At 41.9% G+C, this 22,551-nt stretch overlaps 1 protein-coding gene across 2 annotated transcripts in view; it reads left to right on the top strand.

Annotated features, from left to right (window-relative positions):
* prickle2b (prickle homolog 2b) overlaps positions 1-22,551 on the top strand; it is an 89,072-nt gene that overhangs the window by 48,229 nt on the left and 18,292 nt on the right. The window contains exon 1 of one of the 2 annotated variants that reach the window (XM_044349106.1): positions 19,717-20,217. The exons of the other annotated variant lie outside the window; for it this stretch is intronic. The gene's annotated coding sequence lies outside the window, so the exon portion shown is untranslated. Of the gene's footprint in view, positions 1-19,716; positions 20,218-22,551 lie in introns of those variants that run through there. 2 annotated transcript variants of the gene reach the window in all.

Here is a 22,551-nt window from a genome sequence, read left to right as displayed (position 1 = left end):
AGGGATCAACTCCTGGCAGTCTGTGATCCATGTCTACTCCCGCTGTGTTTTGCCTAATCTATACAAAAAGGAATGCCACAGAACAAACACACATGCATAAACATACCCTCTGCTGCTGTCACAGTGGATTGTTGAGGTTTTGTCATGTCTCTTTTACAAGGAGAGTTTGTATGTTGGGTTTTGTTTGATTTGTTGAAGCAGGAGGAGGGAGCAAACCGAGTGAGAGATAAACATCAGTGGTGATCACATACAAAGGAATGTCGAGCAGAAGAATGAGATGAAGAGTGGAAATGATCAAGCTTCGAGGAGAGCCTGACAGAAAGAGAGACGGAGAAAGAGGCTTGTGGGTGCAGTTGTGGGAAGGTGATCGTGTGTGTGTATGAATGCAAGTCTGGTGAAAGTAATTAATACATTTAACTGAATTTGGCCGTCACTCTAGTGGTATAAGTTTAGCCTTGAACGCAACACTATCGCTTCCTTTACTTATTTCCTCTTCCAGTTTCTCTCACTTATTAAGAATTCCCAGTCAGGCTCCCAAATGGCAAAATCTGAGAAATCAGTCTGGAATCCTGCTTAATTATGAGTGAATAGTGCTGCCACTGTTGTTTTGGAGGACAGACTTTTCCTATGTCTGTGTGTGTGTGCGTGTGTTTGTGTGTTTGTGTGTGTGTGTGTGTGTGTAACCCCAGCGGAGCGTGTAACATTAATGAGAGGGCCGGAGACAGGCCTTATCACCAGCTTTCCAGTCCTGGCCAGACCTTAATTAGCTCATAAATGCTTAGTGCAGACCTTGCTGCGATCCTGCGAGACACAGCACAGTTACACGCACACACACACACACACACACACACACACACACACACACACAGACATACAAGCAGACAATGAACATGTGAATGCTTATTTAGAGACACAAAGATGCACACATAAACTACTGAAGTCATCGCTAGTGTTTAGGGGAGAGTTTTTGGATGCCTTTTTATGTGTGTGTGTGTGTGCGTGTGTTTGTGTGTTTGTGTGTGTGGAGGGCCGGGTCATTGTGTTTGCCATGTGGTGGTGTTTGGTCTGTACACATTGGTTGTGTGTTTGTGTGTTTACATATATGAATGAATGACTAAACTAATTAATTAATATATTCATAGTATGCATGCTATAAAATACTGTTTCTGCTATTTTGTGCTGGAATTTAGTACGGACATATTGTTTGTGTGTGTGTGTGTGTGTGTGTGCGCGTGTGCATTTTCAGAGGCATTTCTGTATATGAATTAGTAACGCAGCATCCTAGCCTATTAATGACCTGTAGCCCTCAGTGCTGCATTTTGAGCCCCATTATTAAGTCTCAGACAGCAGATTTGACTTTCCAGAAAAGCAAAGATTTTCAGACCACCCCTGAATGTTCCCACAGTCTCTAACAAAGCCCACACTGCAGATTAGATAGCCCCAGTCCCTTGCTTTGGTAGGCTCTTATCTTCATACGCCCACTGCCGTGTGACAAAACTGTGCGACTTTTTAAATAAGGCTCAAAATGTTGCGTCTCCATCCCTTCCTCTTCCCTTGCTCTCCGTCTGCATTTTCTCACAGTTGCAAAGCTCTTATAGTTGCACCTCAGCACCTCAAACACAAACACACACTCTTGCGAATGCTGGTGACATCGAGGTGTAAAAGCGGTCACTGCCTTTAACCCCCAGCCCCCCACTCAGAAGTCAAAAAGGGCTCCACTGTTTGCTCCGGGTCAATGTTAGTTAGGGGGAAAAGTTTGGTTTCCCCTCCTCCTCTGCCCATCCCCCTTCCATCCCCTCCCTCCATCCATCCATCCCTCCATCCAAGACGGTGCCTGCTCCTGATGAAACACACACATACGCTACGCCAGAAACTCTGCGGTTCCTGTCTGCCTCTGCATCGTAAAACAGCACGTAAAGACAGAGGGGTTGGGTGACTCCTTTGAAGCTGGACAATGACCTCCAACTTGTTGCTTTTGGATAACCCCCCCTACACTATCTTCATACACACACAGGCACACACACACTACATCCCACTCCTACAAAACAGAAGGAGACACTTCTGGATGTGTGTCTTTGACTTCAAAATATGAATCTGTTTGTGCTTATGTGGAAAATGTGTGTTTTCTGCTTCTTTCTATTGTATAGCTTGTTTATCTGGTAGTAGTTGTCTCTGCAGGCGATATGGCATCATGGGAGATTTTGTTTTTTGGTCATTAAAATTATCCCTTGTGGCCCCGGCTCTGATGTAATCGGAGCAAACCGCACCCCCCGCACAGCGCAGCATGTGGCTGAAGACCCCCACACATAAGCATACAGATAATAGGAAACAGAGTCAGGCTATTAATTAATCATGTATAATAAAGTTAGATGCTCTGGTATGTGGCACAAGTTCCTCCCCTCCTCCATACACACACACACATACAATACAATCATGTGTACTGTTGCTCATTGAATCTGTCACTTATCTGTCCCCAAGTCATTGGAGGAGTATTGCGGCGGGCTACACGGCTCCTGCAGAGAAAGTCGATGTTGCAAGGAACAAACACGACATACTGGTTGAGACTCCCACGGAACACAGCCCTCATGTTTGGCCAGAAGTCGATTTATTGAAAGTACACTTGTCGCTTCTTTCATTGGAGCTGCTGGAGTGTTTTGTGGCCTCCATTTGTGAGCGATTATAACCTCCCTTCCTCTGTCTCCATACATGTTTATCCGTGTGTGTGTGTGTGTGTGTGTGTACATGTGTGCTGCTGTGTGGCAGGCGGGTGGTTTTGTGTAAAGAAAGACATTGAGATGGTGCAATGGGTGCAATGGTGAATGTGAATCTCTGCTTCTCAGTCGTGTCCTTTATTTATCTCAATTGTGCTCTCCATCTCTCGCTCCCCTTGCAGTTCTCACAAATCCACACACAATCACACCGAGGCCATTTCCCTCACGTGTACCTGCAGGCACAAAGATGCAAATGCTCTCTTCTGGCATACATTTCTCCTCCAAGCATCTTATTTAACCCAAATCTGTCAGTTTCCACACTAATCAACGATGTAACCACCTGGAGCTTTTTTACATCAGACAAGCTTCTCACTTCAAAGTCAAAAACAGAAACCAGAATTGACATTATTGCCATCTGATACCCTGCTGTGACAAACACATCCTTAACTACTGCTTGTTGAAGCATTGTCTTCAGTGCCACCATTTTTTGGCACAAAATAGCTTGTGCCATACTTTGCTTATGTATCTTCCAATGCCAGATTTTATGTCTGTTTAGATATGACACATTAGCGACCACCTGCTTCTCGGCTTAATTGTTCACAATCTGTGCAGTGACAGAGTCCAATTCTGGTCACTGCATCTCTGTCATTCTAAAAATATCCTTTTATTTCACACAACATTCCTGGCCTATAGCCTGCTGTTCTGTGCAGTTTGTTCCTGTGTTGTCTCTTTCAGCCAAGCTCAGGTGAGGTGAACATAGCAACATTTGACTAACATGCCAGTGCAGTGCCGTTCAGATACCGCATGTGCTGATTAGTAGCCAAATGTACTGCACCATTGTCACAGAGTACAGTAGACTGCTGATTGTTCAAACAAACACACTCACATCTGCAGTAGTGATATTATTTTTGGTGGTGGCAGACTGATACTAGATTATTTGAGGCTGCATTTCTCCCCCTGTTTCTCCAATTACATCGATATGGATAGATACATGTTTTTTTTAAAATAATTGTGACCAAGATATGTATGGTGCAGGACATTTTAAGTTGAAAAATATACTAGCTGGTGATCTTTGGTGGACAAACTATGCAAAGTTCAAATTATGGCCATATTTGCCTATGAGGGTCTGAGACAGTCCATATAGACCATCCTCATTCAGCCCAAGATTTATGATGCCATGGACTGTACATGACAACAATCGTTTGAAGACATCTTTATATGCAGACACTTAATTCAGTAAAAACAGACATGTGTCCATGTCTGCTGTGTTTTTACTGGAGTATATCCAGCCCTCTATGGTAACACTGTTTCTTAATGACCACAAACAAATCTTTGGCATCTCTGAAATGCAATTTTTTGTTACCCATCAGATGACATATACATCGAGGATCAAATTTCCTGCAGCTAAATGCTGATAAGACAGAAATATTAGTCGTAAATCAAGATAGTGAAAACAACCAAAAAAAGTCTTGGTTCATTATTTCATTCAATAACTCACATTGCAGAAATCTTGGTGTCAATCTTGGTGTCTTTATCATCTCAGAAACATTTCAAGGATTAGACCATTTCTTTCTGCCAAAAATCTGGAAACTATCATTCACACTTTCATAACCAGTCGACTGGACTACTTTAACTCCCTGCTCTCTGGCATCAGAAAAAAATCCTTTTCCTGCCTCCAGCTCATCCAAAACTCTGCTGCCAGGATTTTAACTCAGTCTCGGAAACGATCACATTTCACCGATCCTGGCTTCCCTACACTGGCTACCCATTGCTTAAGAATAGATTTTAACATTTTATTGATTACTTACAAAGCCCTGAGAGGCCATGCCCCAGGCTATCTATCAGATCTCTTATTGCCCTATGTCCCTACCCGCTCTCTGAGATCATCGAATACGTTGCGTCTTGATGTTCCAAGCTCCAGATTGATACATAAAGTGGATAGAGCCTTTGCAGTCAGGGCTCCTAACTGTCTCATCTTTTAAATCACTGTTAAAACCCCACTTGTTTAAAATTGCTTTTCAGTGATTTCATTATATATTATGGCATTTTAGTTCATTTTGCTCTATGTGTGTTTAGTTTTTATGGCTTTTAGTTTGTTTTTGCACTTTAAATGTGTTCTGTTTTTATTGTAAAGCACTTTGTAGCTGTGTTTTGAAAAGTGCTATATAAATAAAGCTCTTCTTCTTCTTCTTCTTCTTATTCTTCTTCTTATTCTTATTCTTATTCTTATTATTGTTATACCTGCAATAAGCTAACATTGGCCAGGACGATTTATTGGTTCCAGTATGTACAGTAGTGTGTTTACACTGGAAAAGTGACAACATGTAAATAAACATAAGAATGCATACTAAAACACTCACAAACTGCAAAAATTAAATTGCAGGTGGTAATGAGAACAGAAAGTTTTTGGAAAACAAAAAAAAATAAGTATGAAATCTTTTGAAAATATCATTTTGCTTTCTTTTATGTGAAACTAAATTGTCATTCCAAAGTTGCTCTAAGATTGATGTTTGTTGGCACCTGGGTCTAGTTTTACTTGGTTACAGTTAGACATAAGTAAATAAAAGCATATGCGAATTTGTATTCCACATCATGTTCAAGTATGTCTTAAAGTGTGTCAGTCTTTGCTAGACTCTTTCAGAGAACAGAGGCTTAAAGTCTGATGGTGACAGAAACACAGTGGTACGTCCTGTCTTTGTCACCATCATGACGCAATCGTCATGCTCTTACTGTAACTATGCTAGTGTCATCCAGAGCCAGATAACGGATGAATCACTTGAACACAGACATGACTACACACAGTAATTACCATCAGCTCTGATCAGTGCCAGCATCAGATTTAAGCTGCAGGTTTTATGACAGATATCAGACAGATGGGCTTTTTATTATAATTTTCACATCTGAGTGTGTCAGATGAAGCTGTTGCTTGCTGGCGTCTTTCATTACATCAGATTTATGATGTCAGGTGGTGGCATTTGCATTGTGACGAAGCGCTTAGGGGGGAAAAAGCTCAAGGCCAGAATTCGCAATATCTCACCTTCATGAATACTTTCAGTTATTTTGATCCCATTCTGCATTGGTGCCTTCGGGCCACTCTTTATTCACCTTTTGCCTCAACTCAGCCCAAATAAATTCAGGTCCCTCTAAAAAGAAAAAAAAGAGGAGGCAATCTTTAATCTGGCATTTAAATGAATAGTTTATACTTATTTAGGGTAGAGCACAACTGCTTCATATTTACATCCATTTACCATTTCTGTAGGATGTATGGGAGGGTGAGGAGTATATACACATAGACACATGCACTGAAAACACACCCACTCGCTGGTTGTGTCCTTGACCTCTGAGGTTTGGCTGAACAGTAGACCATGGTGGGGCTCTAAGTGGGTGCAGGCAGACCAGATGTGGTTGTCTAACCCCACAGACCTAACAAGTGGCTGCTTGGCCAGTAGCCTCACCACCGCCTGGCTGGTTAGCGTTCTGCCTAGAAAGCCATTGGACACAGTAGCGAGCTACGATAGGGTGCAGATTCTAAACAGAGGCTGACTGAGGTTTGCGCTGAGGTTTAGACGGGGGCTGGGCGGGCCGTTTTAAAGTTTCATGTTAACTAGGTTTATTAAAGCCATGTTTTTGTTCTTTGTTGGTTTGTGTGCTGCCTATTAGGTTTTATAATGGCTTTGGGTCAGCGGAAGATCCAAGCACTTTTGGATTCATGCTGTTTTTGCTCATTATTAACAGCATTGAATGGTAATATATTCAGTATACTCAGAGAAGTGTAATGAATGACTGATGCAGCTTCAGCAAAAAATGTTTGAATTCTCCAAGTCACATCCCACTATTTTCAAAGGCACTCACTGTCTTCTCACTTACCAAGCATAGGTGGAAAAATGGCACCAAAAATGTATAAAAAGTATGTCCTCTGCTTGGAATTTATTCAGTAAGAACTTCAAAAACATTGGCCTTCAATTTTATATAGCCTTTGTGATTATTCATGAAGCAGAGCAAGCAAGGGAAAGTTATCCTAAGGTTCAAATTTGAAGGGTGGATACGATCTCCAATTTTGGTGGCGTAATGGAAAAATAAGATCATATCGTAGTAGTATTAGAGCTTAAGGGTAGATGAATGAGTAAATGAATGCTATCATTACTGTGCAGTATAATGTTTTTTTTTAATTAAAGGGATAGTTTGACATTTTGCAAAACACACGTATTTGCATTCTTGCCGAAAGTTAGATGAGAAGATTGATACCACTCTCATGTCTGTACAGTACATATGACACTGGAGCCAGGAGACAATAGCTTAGCTTAACATAAAGACTTGAAGCAGGAGGAAGCAGCTAGCCTGTCTCTGTCTGGCCAAGGAATAGTCCGACACATAACCCCTGTAAAACTGCAAGCACTGTTTATCTTCTAGTGCTTTAAACTCTTGTTGTCCTCTTCCTGTTGAAGGTCATTGCAGTGCTGCAGGTGGCAGCCACATCACTGCCAAGTTAGCCAGGACTCTTCAAGTTGATGATCAGAGTTTCCAGGCCGACACAGGATCTCTAAAGTTTACCCAGCCTGCCGACCAGGAGGGTGATGAATTTCACCCCTCTGCTCTAAAATAGTAATTTATAGCTAAGAATTCTGGGAGTGTGAAAAGCCTGGCAGTGGAGGAGCTACACTGACTTCGTTGGATTGTTTGTTGCTTAGTTGATTTGTAATCTTTTGGCTGACTCTCCTATATTTTATTTATTCAGCATCTGCTTCATTCCTCCTCCCTTACCTCTCAGTCATTCTTTGTCAGCCTTCCTCAGAAAAACCTTGCTTACCACACTGAAGTCACAACAAACCAAACCATGAACAACGGAATAAATTCCCATCAACAGATTACAGACTCGAGCGTGGCTTTGTTTCCAGAAATATGTAATACATTGCACATGGGTGCTAAATGTGTCCCAGATGCTTGGAGTTCATGTGTTGTTCAGGCCGTGCTGTCTGCACACCGAGATCTGTGCTATGTCATCAAAAATTGTGCTCTCTCATATCCGCTTCCCAACATGGGAGACATTTTTATAACCTATTGTTTATGTCTATGTATCTATTCATTTTCCAATTAAGATCCAGGGAAAGCTGGTGATTATTCTCACTGAACCCTGCTGTGCATTGATCAGATATTGTTTGAGAAAATTAAAGTCCGTCCCAATAGGATCAGTTGAAATACTGTTGTTTTTATGTGTAATCAATAGATTTCACTGCTGGTCAGATCTCTGGACTTTGGAGGATCAGATGGACAAGCAGGGTCAGTTACAGCTGCTAAATGCAAAGTAGCTCATGATCAATAGATATCAATGCCAGGTTTTTTGCTAGGTCTCTGAGCAAAGGGGGCGGCTTTGAGGCTGGAAGCCTACTATTGGCCATATTGACTGAAGACTCAGTTTGAATAAGAACTGGTCACACCAGAAGGTGGCTGATTGCATGTTCGTCCATGCATCCTTGTGAAATAAGCAGTGCTTGAAGCTTGGTGGCGTAGGGACTACTCACAAGGCTGGCTAGTGAGGCACTGTAGCTGATGGGCTAACCTCTATATGCTAGCCAGCTGGGAACATACTACACTAATCAGTCACAATTAGGGCTGCAACTAACAATAATTTTTCCTTATCAATTAATCTGTTGGTTATTTCCTTGATTAATCGTCATTTAGTTGTTTGGTCTATAAAATGTCAGAAATGCCAATTGTTACCCAAAGCTAAAGATGCAACCTAAAATGTCTTGTTTTGTTCTGATCAACAGTCCGCAACCCAAAGATATTCAGTTAGTTATCATAGAAAACCAAAGAAGCCAGAAAATATTCACATTTGAGAAGATGGAGCCACAGAATTTTGGCATTTTTTCTTAAAAATGACTCAAAATGATGAATTGATAATCAAAATAGTTGGTGATTAATTTTCTGTCAATAGACTAATTGTTGCAGCTCAAGTCACAGTAGGTCTTTGAGCTATCTGTATTAATTGATCTCAAAAGGCAAATAGGCACACTCTCTTGCTTTATGCTTTACCTTGTGCTGCTGCAGCCTTTAAATTAAAAAAAAAGTTAAAATATGTTAAGTTTTGATAATTTTTTTAAATTTGCTAACCTTAAACTCATCTATAAATGACTTAATTACCAGGCTTCCCAGATGCTCAGTGACCTGGTGGTACCTCTCAGGGCTTCTGGCTCAGTAACACGAGGCGCGTCTACTGGGGATTGTAAGGAGCCCTTTCGTAAATCCTCATTTGGACAGACAGCTTTTTCTGTTCGGGGGATCAACATGTGGAACTCTTTACCCACAGAACTCAAAATGGATCATGACTGGGAACATTTTAAACTCAAACTGAAAACAGCTCTTAAAGAGGGATCAGTCATGAGTAATCTGGTGCTTGTTGTTTTATGAAACTTTTATGGTATGTTTGTCTTTCGTGCTGCTTTGTATGTACTTGCTGAGTTTTGTGTTGTAATGTATTGTCGAGTCCTGTGCAGTTTCATATGTATTTAACTGTTGAGTTTTATATATTTTAAAACCCCATCTAGGGACGAAACCAGCAAACTAGCTTAAGCTATAAACGCTGTGGTATGTGGCATAAGTCCATGCTATATACTTGTCCCTATAATGGGACGGCAGTTACTTCAGACTTGTGTTGTGTTGAAAGTGACACGAAAGGTTTGACCTTGTGAGATTGCTGTTGTGACTTTTATGTAAAAATGATTCAGGAGCTTATTCAGACATGAGATCAACGTGTTAAATTGCCATCAGATTAACACAAATGGGTGCATGGTTGAAAGGACTGCAGAAAGTATCTTACCCATTTATTGGTTGATGCTATTGTAGCAGCCTTGTGTGGGAGTGTGATGGATCAGACCGGTAGAAAATCTGTCTAATCAAGGTCCTTCTCATATGCCATCAGAAGGTTTGCATATAATGGAGGGTGAACCAACGACTAGACAAATCCATAGGTCATATCCAAAGAATGATTGAATGTATTGGCATGTAGCTTGGCTGCAGATGGATGAGCTTGGTGATACCATGTGGTCTCCCTCCCTGTCGTGTGTGTGTGTTTTTTCTTCCTCATTGTGTTTCCCTCTCAACCTTTGTCTCATAAGCCCTCCTGTTTTTCACACTCCCTTTTTATGTTTCCCTCTCTTGCTTGGTCTATCACCCATTGATGTTGCTTTTTATGATCTGTTTTTATGATCTCTCTTTCTCTCGCTCTCTTTTCTCCCAGCTACCCTCTTGGTGTGCTGCAGGGAAGGAATAGCAGACTGTATGTGATTCATTCTGACGCCAGCATCAGTCTTGTGGCTGGCACAGTCTTGGCATGCATATACACACACACACACTGACACTCTCAAACACACACAGAGCAGCCTTTCCTGTCCAGAGTTTACTCTGCTCGCTGGTACGCTGCCCCAGATACCAGAGGGGAGCCAGAACAAGCAGCAAACATACTTGAGCTGCAGTGCTGTGATGTGATTAGACATGGCGGATATCGACAGTGCCTTTTCACAGATTAGTATGTCACTCTCCGTCATGCTAACTATTGCTGATGGGCATGAATTTTTAGAGAACAGTAGCTTGTAAAGACACTGATGGGTTTTTTTTGCATGGTTGTGTGTGCAAGCCTGTACACATGCTTTTTGGCACACGTCTGCCCTCCTGCCCTGTGCGTGAGCATGTGTTTGCACTATCTCTCTGTATGTTTCTGTCTGGCTGAAAAGTTTGTTTATGTGCAGCCGCTGCCAGCAACACATGTGGAGTCCAGCAACAGAGGCGAGAAGAACGATACACATAGATTAGCTGTTCCATGCTTCAGGGAGCAACTGCAGTATTTTTTTCCATGAAATAAGCAAAAGTCAGTGATTTAAAAGGCCTTTGGCTCATTCCTGAGCTGTTGTGAATATTCTTAAGGGAATTGACACTCATGATTATTTGTCATCCTTTTAACTCAAACTTTGGCTGCTACTTTTCTTCTCTTCTCCTGTGGTCTTTTAAATGTCCGTGCCCCACAAAAAACTGATGTTACATCATCTTTATTGTCAGTTTGATGATGTGATCATAAGAATGAATGGCGTGTTTATGACCAGTGACGCCTGTGCTGCTAATTCATTACCACCCGCACATAAATGGAACTAAAAGAGCAACAGCTAGTCTCCTAGAAAAAAAATACTACCAATAAGTAAATACAGTCTTTCAGTACATTCACCCAGCAATTAGATAAGCCCAGCTTTCTGTGCATGTGTGTTGGTATATTTGTGTTCTTATTTCGTGTGTGTATGTGTGTGCCTCCTCAGTGTGTGTCCTTGTTCTCGTGTCTGAATACTTGGCAGCTTTTCATATTCCTCTTCGTTCTTCCAGTCAGTCTGCACTTTTTAAACAGTGGCTTCATTGATGCTCAGGTCTTCTTATCCTATACTCCTGCCTTGGACAGTTTTAACTGATCCCACACTAACTTTACTGTTCCCCCAAGGTGTGTGTGTGTGTGTGCATCACCTTAGAGCCTGCTTTGATTGGTAATGTCCATCAATACAGAACCAAGCATTCATTTGCATGCGTTCTTGCTTGTGCGTGTGCTTTTTAGCAAGAGTGGCTGGATGTTTTCTGTCTGATTGTGTGTGTGAGCATATGTGAATGTGTGAGAACCAGGCTGTGATGTCATATGTGGGTCAGGAGAAGGACATTATTGTGTCTGGAGCACCATGGGGGGTGTAAGAGGTCTGTTTTCAGAATCCCTATGCCTGAGTGGTACAGCTCCAACCGGGCTACACAGAGGCCTGTCTGTGGCCTGGAGAACTTGAGGAGCGCCAGGAGCCCGCGGGGCAAATGAATACGCTGTGAAAAGGGTGTTAAGAGAGGTGTGAAAGAAATCGGAGGGCGAGACACTGGGTTTTGTGTGGAACCTCTCCCCCCCATCCCCTCCCCTCCCCGGTTCTGCAGTACACATGCTCTCTCTTTCTCTTACACACACACACACGCTTACACTTTTTCTTTCACACACACCTCGCACGGTGGTTCACAGTTCAAATAAACAGCGGCTCAAGCAGCGGGCCGGGTCTGGTGTAAACAGCAGTGGGCCGGAGTGATTTAGTTTCTCTCAGGGCACTGCTCTCTTTCACTGCTTCCTAATGGGCCATGCTTTAAAAAGGGAACGTAGGGGAGCAGCAGTAAGTGGGGAATAAAGTGGGAGAAGAAAAGGCTAGAGATGGATAGAGACTTCTATGGCACTACCTTGTGAATAAGTTTGCTTAGACTTGGTATTCAAAACAAGCCTACAGTGCATCTTTAAAAGGCATGAGAAGTGATGGATTGACGGTCTGTATTTCCTCAGAGATGTGTTCACTCTGAAAGTTTGACCTTGATTTGATAAAAATCGTTAAATGGGATTTTGTGTAAGTGTGATGGCAGTGGGTGTGGATCGCTCAACGTGACTCATTCCTCCTCCTGTGCCTTCTCATTCGTGTCTGTCTTTGTGTGTGTTTGCTGCCTACAGTCTCAGCTCTCAGCAGCGATCAGTCAATAAAGCCCTGGGTTCACCATCTTTATCGGCCCACGCCGCAAGTCTGTCACGTCCTGGAAATGGCAATTTCTCCTCCAATCCATAACCTCCACAGACCCTCAAGACCCTATAGAGAAAGGGCAGCAGTGGCCTTATTGATGTGGACATGGTGTGTTTAGTGTGTGTGTGTGTGTGAGAGAGATCTGCTCAGCCTCCATCCCCCTTTGTTAGGGTAAACAGTGTAACAAGATGCAATAAGGGGCAAATTAAATAGCTTAAACCTGTTTGGGAAGAATCATTTCTAAATGAAACACTGCCATTGGATGAAAACAGACTGTTGAAGAATCTTCGTAGGCTTTCAGAATATGTTTTCTGTGGTTTTACCAGTCTATTAGTTTAAGTGACTTGCTTAGTCTGAAATCAGATTGAGTTTAATCTCCTTATGTATTTTTTCAGATTCATCTGTTCATCATTTAGACAATGACATGACCTCATCCAGAGATTATCTCTTTCTTGTCACACAGTGCATTTACTTCCTTTCTCCGGTACCCTGATGTATATAAACGCAATGAGATAATAACTATTCAAACACTCTTAGCTGGATTATTGGGGTGACAGGTGGCAATTTGAACTAGAAGGAAAGCGACAACCTGCTACCATCTACCACCGGATCCACATAGTCTTGAATACATTTGAGTTTTTCTGTCTGTGTGTGTCTCAGTTGGCTGCAATATCACCTTAGAGGACACAAAGGCTCCAGAAAAATGTCATTTTAATAAAGTAATGAAAATTTAAAGGCCCTGACATATAAATATAACCATATTTTCTCAATCTGCTTCTTCTGTGATGGTATCCTACATGAACACACAATGTCATGACAGATTTTTTTTCACGAGAGAGACCGTATGTGTTTTGTATGTGACTGAGATCTTTTCACTGGTGTGAAGTGGGCAGGGCTCAGTTGTGAAAAGGTGATGTCACAAACTTCAACGCATCAATCAAGATTTAGCAACATTTGAATCAATATGATGATGAAGTTGTATTGATTGCTTACTGTATGTTGCCAGACCACTATGTCAATCAAATCTGATCAAACCACACCCTCACAGTCCTGATGAAACAAGTTTTTTGAGCGAAATCTTAATAAATAATATCTAAGAATGTCAACTTTAACTATGGTTGTTGATTATTTAGTCACAAATATTTCATGTTATAAAGAAAGATTTGAAACCAAGATTTCAGGGACTTAAGAGTGATCAGATTTTTTTAATGCATCAGAACGCTACAGGTGTTAAAAGAAAATGCACAGGTTATGTTTCGATATTTTCCAATGTCTCTGAAGAGTCAGGATGTGGTTCATTTAGGCCCCATATCTACACCCTCCCCATCCCCATTACTGATTCGCTTACCAGACTCTGTGTGTCTTGTATGCCTGTGGCCACAGATCAGTCTGTTTGTGTGCGAGTGTCATCAATGTGAAGCAAAATCGTCCTTCAACTTCAGTCGCTAATTAGATGCTCTTCATAGAAAGGCTAGAAAGCTTTGAACAATGCCAGCGCTGCTCCTCCCACCACAAACATGCTGCTGCTGCCTGTAGTTAGTCTGTAGGTACAGTATAAATAGATCAAATTAAACCTGACTGTATATTTCCACTTGACTATCACGACTCATGTTTAAGTATTTTTGTTGTCATTTATTACTTTACCCAAAGCCACACACATAAACACTGGCTGGTTTCATGATGGGAAAACTCAGACGTCCAGTTGGCGTGCTGAAAGAATCTCTTTCTTCCATCCAGCTGAATTGTGTTGATAACAAATTGCAAACCAAACTCATGGTGTAGTTTTACATAGGCACAGCCCTGTGTTCATGTACATTTTTCTAGTAGAGTGGATCAAACGCCCTCAGGCCAAACTCTGTTTGATGGACTGATCCCGTCTGTCACTGCTCTACCCACAACTCCTCTAAAGCTAAATATTTAAACCTGGCATGGCTGAGCGTTGGAGTTTATTTAACTAAAAGTTTGAGCTTAAACCATTACAGGAGAGCTCTCGAGAAAGTGGAGTGCAGACAACCACCTAGGCATAGAATATTTTTTGCAAACACTGACTATTTTAGATATTCAGGCTTGCTCCAGAGGCTTACCAGCCAAATACACATTCAACATGTGTTGCTTTTGTTGCACTTTCTCCCCCCAACTGGATATATTGGTTTTACCCGGCATCTTTCTAAAGAACACTGCGTACAAAGCCTCAAACTCCACATAAAGGCTTTTGTGTTGGCATGGCTTTATGCAGCCTTGAGAATAAGATCATATATCAAGACTGTGGCTGCTACCCCACAATTGTGGTCCAACTAATGAGTATGCTAATATTCATTATTAACGATGGAACATCTGGTCAGTTGGCATGTGATTGTGGCTGCGGGCGAGGGCTGCAAGGTGATTTGTTAGAAATAGCACCAGAAAGAGATTTAACTGACAGAAACTTATAGTGAAGTGAATGAAACAAAAACCTGCACTGACAGAGACTGAGAGGGAGAGTCAGCAAATTAGCATTGTCACCCACGCCACTCATCTGGGTCATGATGACAAGGTGAGGAAGAGGAACATCAGTGGAGGCTGAATGAGAGAGTTGAGTCAGAAAAATGGCTGCAGGGTGCTGAGTGTGGGAAGTTAGGAGGTGGGTGGTTCATTCATGGAGCCACAGGATCATTCTGTCTCAGAGCTGCTGTGGCTTTATGTGTTGCTTGGAGATAAATGAGAGATTTTGTATATTACTTCACAACATTTTTTAATCATTTTCAGGACAGATGGGTAGGTTGAGCACTCAAAAAGCTAGATCTCATCTTGCAAATGTCTCTTTAGTTCTCAGGCACAGACACAGGAATAATAACATCTAAACTCATTTTTCATTGTCTCTTATTTGCCATTCCTCATATCCCACTGCATCCACTACAGTATTTCTTTACTACAACTCTTCCTCCCTCTTCCTTTTTTTAAACTACCTCATGACCTAGTTATGTTTTGAATCAGAATCCACATGTACAGTACGGCAGAGAAAAGCTCATTGACAAACCGCCGTTGTTGGGCACAGCAAGCTGGAAATTGAACTGCGTCGCCCTGGAGAGCGCTGTCTGCAGTGGAGATGGATGGTCTGATGGATAGACGGAGGTGGAGGGCTAGGAGTGTGTTTTTCCTCTGTGCTGAAGAGCCCTTGTGTAAGTGGGCCAGGAGGGGCAGAAATAGCTCCAGTCCCCTTGAGGAGTCACTCCACAAGGTCACCTCCTTGCCCTGGGCCTTTATGCGTGAGACCAAGTGTCCATACTCTTTCTCTCTCTCTTTTTCTTCCTCACTGTCTCCCTCTATTTTCCCCTCTGTGGCTTAATGGCTTACCCAGGCCTCTGAATCAGCAAGGCCTCTGCAGCAAGAGTCGAGTTTGTGTGCTAACGAACCCCCAAGCTAATTAGAATTTCAGCCAAGCTGGCTACTCTCCTCATTTCCTTGCCATTTCCCTCCCTTTGGACAAATACTATTTCACCCTTCAACTCATGCAGAATTAATCCAGTTAATGTTCAACACGGGATGAATAATGGCCACTTATCTGCTGGGAACATGGGTACAGAGGGGCGCTTGAGTAGAGGACCCATAGTGAGCCCCCAGTCTTATGTCACACTAAATCTGCTTTCTGGGCAAAGTAGTTCAGCCAAAGAACTGTTATTGTAGGTCATGGTGGTAGTGTGTTTTCAAAATGACACCATCCAACCCCAAAAAGCCCCCCTCTCACTGAATGTCAGGCTTCTCCTGAGAAAACCAGTGACCCTGTATACTGTCTGGTGATTCCTCTTCTTTGAACCTGGATGTGAGCGTTTTAAGCATACTGACACTTAATACTTCCTGTTGTCTTTTTTAAGTTAATTTTCAACTTGTTGCCAATTTGCTTTGTGGTTCTGGTGAACTAATCTTTGCCTATCTATAGGCATTTTACTTACAAACTTTACTTCAGATCTTTTTACGGAACAATAATGACAACAATTTTGGTCGTTTTTCAAGATTATTTGTCTTACATTTTTGCCTTTATTGAGAAGCAGATAGTAAAGAGGCAGACAGAAAAAGAAGGAAAAGAGATGGGTATATGACATGAATAAAGCTCCCCCCGCTGAAATCGAACCAGGAACTTTGCAGTTAAGCACCTTAACCATTAGAATACCAGAGGGCCTTAGTTTTGGTCACTTCTGTTCCACTCAAACCTCAAACCCTTGCTGCTCAACACCCTTCTCAATTGCCCAGCACAGATCTGGTTGCTGAGGAATGTTATATGGTTTACATGGTGTGACAACATTACCCTGCCCCCAACATCATGGCCGCCACCAGTAAGTTTAAGGGTCTGGAACACAGTTGGGCAGCCAGTCAGGGAACCAGATTTTGGGCAGTGTGAATACTTTGAGTAATCTGAAATTTGCTTGAGAAACCCTTTCCAGCAGTGGCAAGAAAATATATATGGAAGAGGAAGTAGTCTCCCTCCCTCCCAACATGTCTTGGCTATCAGCTGTTGGGGTTGGTCCCAGCTGCCTTGTGTGTTGACTCTAGAGTGATAGCCATCAGCATTTGCCACATGAAAGGAGAGGAGACTGGCGTTCCTAAAAAAGCAGATGAGAAATAAAGATGTGGAGGCCATGTTGAGATGTTGGCTACATCTCAAATCGAGATAAAGGCATTGATTTATCAGGAGTGTTTTTCTGACCATATCAGACTGTATATAAATCAGTTCCTTCCCTGGTAAGACGTGAATAATGTTCTTGGAGGATAAGATCCTTTGAGGCAGTACAACTTTTTGCATACTTCAGATGGGCTCTCAGCCCCTGGGGGAACATGTATTTACAATATCGCTCATCCTGTGCGTTGGTAGAGACAAAAGCCTCAATATGCTTATGCATGCTTCGGAAGGGAGTAAACCTGTTTAGCTCACTGTCTAAAATTACCAAGCAGAGGCTCTCTGTGCATGCCAAGAGTCCATGTAGGCAATGCTATCTGTGGTATGTCCCCCAAGCTGGCCTCTATGCTTTTATTCAGTCCTCTTGTGGCATTTAAAACAGCTCACTGTAGGTCAGGGAACAGTTTATTGGGGAAAAGGGAATGATTTTTTGGGGGAAATGGCTGGCCCTGAACCAGTTTACCCATTCTGTGGTTGCTGCAGGCCGAGGACACTGTCACTTAGGGCTCCTTGTAAAATCCTGTGGATAGCCCGTAAGTAGAGCCTGAGCTGCAATTGATATTCTTGTGTTTGTAAAGAGGCCGCGATTACGTTCCTATGTATGAGACTTAGCGAGAGTTGCCCCGCCACGTGTGAGAGGAGAATCCAGGGCAGAAAGAAAGCTTTCACTAAAAAGAAAAGCAGAGCTTTAGTCTGACTCAAGGGAAGCCAAAGGAACAGTTCCTGAAAGGAGAAAAGAGACTGCAGCACTGTCCTCAAAAACTTAGGAGGTCGTTCAGAGCTGCCGGCTGTTTTCAGCAGCAGCAGCAAAAAATTCTTCCTCATGCAGCTTTGCAGACATTATTTCAAAGCAAGCTTTTTTATTTTCCTTTCCGCATCTCTTTTTTTTAACCTGTGTTTGGCCAACAGGCAGCAGCAGTGCACTTTGGGAAAAACATACACAAATCTTGATTTAATTATTCTCTAACCCACTTTCATTCTATCTGTCCTCCAAGTTGCCTTTTGAAATCTGCCACAAATCTGTTAAGCTTTGATTGCCAGAGAACTTATTTTTTTCCGGCTTTGGATGTTTTCCCTGTTTCTTGACACATTGTGCGTTACACAAAATAAGCAGATGAGGAGCGGCAGTGGGACGTTGTTCAATACTCCTACCACTCATTGTAGGAACAAGAGAGGCGAGATAGCATTATAGAGCTTATTGCCAAGCAAGTGTTTGAGAGATTAAGAAGGAACCAAAATAGCTGAGATGGTGGTAATCAGTTAGGGAACAATTGTGTTGTTTATGTTGTCGCTAATGGCTGAGCTAACTGACTCCACGAGTTGATCGTATCAACATCAGTCCCTTGATTTAATTGACATTTTCCTCATATCTGACTGTGTTTTGGTCAGCAGTATTGTCGGGGGAAGTCTTTTGTACTTGTAATAACTTAAAAATAAAAGTGTATTACAAAGATTAGAGTCAAGTGATTGTAAGCTCCATTGTTCATTAATCTTTAGCAAATAACAAATCAGCCTATAAACGCTCACTGACTTGGAAAATGGTTTTAGTTAAATTGGCTTTACATTTGTTTTTCATTCAGTGGATTTTCATCGGTCTGTAAGCCTTTTGTCTTTTCTCCAGCTTATGTCCATTCAAACAGCACTGTTTTGTTTACAGGGGCTCACCTCTCCGTTTCCCCATGCAGGTCAGCACCCTAGGGCTCCCCTCTCCCCTCCTCTCCCTCTCTCTGTCTCTTCTTCCCCCCCCCCCCCCCCCAGCCAGTTGATTCAGGGAAATGGTTTAATTCACATGCAAATCTTGCCAGAGCACCAGTCATTCGCGCTGCTAATTACACCAGTGTTGGGACGCTGACTTGCTGACATCACCCCGGGATATTAGTATGCGGGGAGGAGAGAAGAGAGGGGTCGCTCTCTCTCCCTCCGCGTGTGTGTCAATTCAACCAGAGAAGGCCCAGAATAAGAAAGGAAGTAAGCAACTGTGCCTTCAAACAAAAGCTTTAGAAATATATTACGCAAAATGGGTTGTAAAGATCATATACATGTGAAATATTTAATGACTTGAAATAAATGTGATAAAACATGCAAGATCACTGGCATGGTCCTCTAACGCTCAGTGATAGTGATCTGATTGTGTAGCCTGTGGGAATTTTTGCACTATTTAGAGTATAACATTAGTTAAAGCTGATGTTTTCAGAGTGAACAGACATTGCTTTTTAAATTACCATTAGGCCTATAAAGAATTTTATGTGGATTTTTATGGTTAAGTAGGATATTCAATAAAAATAAATCTGACAAAAATCAGTTAAACAAATAACTCAAGATCCACTTTCTAGCTGCAGATTTATTTATAGTTGATCATAAAAGTTCATTGTTAACCTTTTGAAAAAAAATCTCATGGTCCAAATAGCTTTTTCCAGAGCTTTCAACCACATGTCAGGGTCTTCCTTAGCAGAAGGGGTTTGCAACATCTTTTGCAACAAACTCTAAATTCATTCACAGATAGTTCTGGACAGAATTCTTTCTTTTAATGTGTTTATTTAAAAATATAATTAATATTTTCTCAGAAATGTATTTATATATATAATTTGACATAAGACAGAACGTGTAATTATGTGTGTGTGGTAATTGTATAGAAAATATATCACAATACTTTTTTAGAATGCAATATAAACAAAAATAACAAGCTTCTGACATTGCTGCCTTTATTGTGAAGGTTTAAACCGGAAATGATGATGATGTTATTTATACTGGCTTGACACAGGGTAAGGATTAAAGCGCTGTTATTCAGTGGGTCGGTCAGCGAGCGGAGAAGCTGTAGCGCTCCGTGTCTTTACGCACCGAAAGTCCGCACGGATTCTCTCTCAGACTCGGCAGCCGTGTTTGACCTCACTACCAAAGGAGATCTCTGTTTTATTCGTTGGGATTGAAAACATTTCGGCGGGATCTGCGCTCTGGTTTGGATCTGTGGCTTGCTGCGAAAAGGGGATTTGTTTTTACGCACTTAAAGTTGGCTCTTCGTTTACGCTTTCTCCTCGTTTGCAGAACTCCTGAATGTGTTTGCGGAGAGGGCAGGGGGTTGACAAAAGGCTTTTAAACGCAGGGGATAGATGTAGTGGAGGGGTGCAGACACCACGCAGCGGCTGAGAGCGGGGTGTTTTCGTGGCAAAGCTGCGGCGTTGGAGTGGTGTGACAATTTCTGCAATGAGGAAGACGTGTTTTAAAACCTCCAGCACCGCAACCAGCACCGAGGTCAGGGCTATGGCTTCCCTCCGCCGCAGTTTGTAAGAAGGTAAGCAGCGGATCGTGTTTTCTGTTGTTTTGGAGCTGTTTAGATGGCGCGACCAATGATCCATTTCGTGGCTTTAAGTGCGTAATGGAAGGAGAGAAGTGTGTCACAAATCTGCTAAAAGACTCAAACTCATTGGACTGAATTTTAAAGCACGTTCAACGGGCTTTAATCCAGTCCACTGAGTTGCCGTTGTCTAATTAAAAGGTCACTGAGTTGTTTTTTTAACTGAGTTTTTGCTTTCTCCGAGATTTAATCAAGTTGTATCCCTGTACAGACACTTCACCCATTCATGACCTAAAACGGGGTGTTATTTGGATAAAGATTTAACACCCAGATGCGGGATTGTTGGACTTGTGCTGTAGCTATCTCCCTCTATGGACGCTGGTTTATATCCCCCACCCCACCCCCTGGAGCGCAATGGTCAGGCTACTGTGCGCTTTCTAGCCAGAAAGTCTTTGTTGTGCAGCCTCTGTGCCATATGGATTTCACATTGCTTCGTAAATAAACTCTCTTCTGAGAAAAAAAAATCCTATTTGTATTTATGTATTTATTTATTTCCTCCAAATAAGCTTGTTTCAATATGCTCCGCCAGTTAAGTCTCATTGTGTTGTCATTAGTTGAGTCCGTCCAGATAAAATTCGGCTGGTTATTTGTAGGAGTTTGGAAACAAGTGGCATACTCTTGGCTTCGTGGCAGTTGTTTTAAGGAGAACATTACAAGACTCAACACAGGCTAATTGACCCGTTCAGATGGCTACTTTTTTAGCAGTGTAAAGGGTCAGTGGATTAGCACATGAATGGACTGACGGGGGAATAATGAATGATGTGACTCCAGCAGCTGGCTGCAGTATCATTGGCCTCCGCAGAAGACACATTAACTGAACTGACAGACCACCGTTATTTCTGACATGCACAACTGCCTCTGGAAAAATGTCAGTGCTGTATTGGTTACTGCTTTTTCCCACTGACACAGTCCAACAAAATCCAGAATAATATTCCAATACAAGTCCTAGAGGGGCCGGATTGGATTTGCTTTGATGTTTTCTTCTGAAATGTTTCATAAGCTACATGTAGTCTTTCAATAAATGTTGCTGGTTAGTATATTAGCTATTGATCTGGCAGCATATCAGTTACCAGAGTCTTAAGTATGGTCTGAAGTCTGCAGTGTGAGGTTGTGCTGGAAGCTCGTCCCTTCCATGACTCCCTCTGTTCCCATCCAAAGTAGTGTCACTTTGTGGAACAAGTCAGTGCTGAATGAATAAGTAATGTGATCCAGCCTCAAGTATAGTGTATCTCTGGTTGAAAAGCGTCCCAGTTTGATGTTAAGTAAAATTCTCTCTCCTTCCCACTTGCCACAAAAATCTTGTACAGTTTAATTCTTAGAAAGAGAGAAGGGGAAATTATGATACTCAGAGCTTTTTCAATTACCTCACTGGAGCAGAGAGAAGAAAAAAGCTCTGTCTCTTGCAGATCTATAAATTCTTCTTAGTTATAAATGCTGTGACTGTTGAATACAGATGGAGTTTTTGTCCTCATGAGTCTATGTTTATATGTGTGTACATCTATGTGCATGTGTGTATACTCATTTGGTGTATGTTTACCTACCTGCACTCACCAGTTACTGGTTGCATTATATTGTTGTATTGTCTTCGGTTAGCTCTTGTTCCACTAGCTTTTGTCTGTTTTCTACATTAAATGGCTATCTGCTGTATTGGGCAACAAAAATGCTAACAATGGTTGAGTGTAAAGGGCACTATTACATTACTCCAGCAATTTAGTGATGCACTTCTATAAAGTCTAGATGACTTGCAAGAGACATGTTAATAAAAGAATGGTCAAACTTGAAGCAACAGTTTGTCCTCAATATGGGTCAAACTCCAAAAACACTGGATCCTACATTTCCCATAATACAAGTCAGTATCATTAGATCCCCCTGCCTAGATCCCACTGCCTCCAGTTAGTGACACAGGCTTTCTTTAAAAAAATTTTTAAAAAAGTCACAAACCCAATCTGAGGTAACCCAGATGACATCATCATGGTTATTTTTGTGTGTGAAATTGGTGGAGTCCCCCTTTACAAAACTCAAGGGAGCTGTCATTGTTGAATGCTTGTGAAATATTGTTAATAGTTTGGTTAAAATTCAAAGGCATTTATATGCTTTTTAGAGTAGAATAACCAATAGCTGGTCAAGGCTAGTGGACCAGAGGCTAGACTGAAACAAGGACAAGACTTTGGCTGTCTATAATTTGTTATGACAGGTGAATGCAGGCCTAATCTCTGTCCTCTGGAACACGTTGCATCTGGTTCTTGCTAATTGGCCGCTAATGGAAAACGT

The sequence above is a fragment of the Thunnus albacares genome, chromosome 4, assembly GCF_914725855.1.
Source record: "Thunnus albacares chromosome 4, fThuAlb1.1, whole genome shotgun sequence".
Lineage (NCBI taxonomy): Eukaryota > Metazoa > Chordata > Actinopteri > Scombriformes > Scombridae > Thunnus > Thunnus albacares.
The sequence above is the reverse complement of the archived record's forward strand: the minus strand, read 5'-3'. Positions and strand labels throughout refer to the sequence as shown.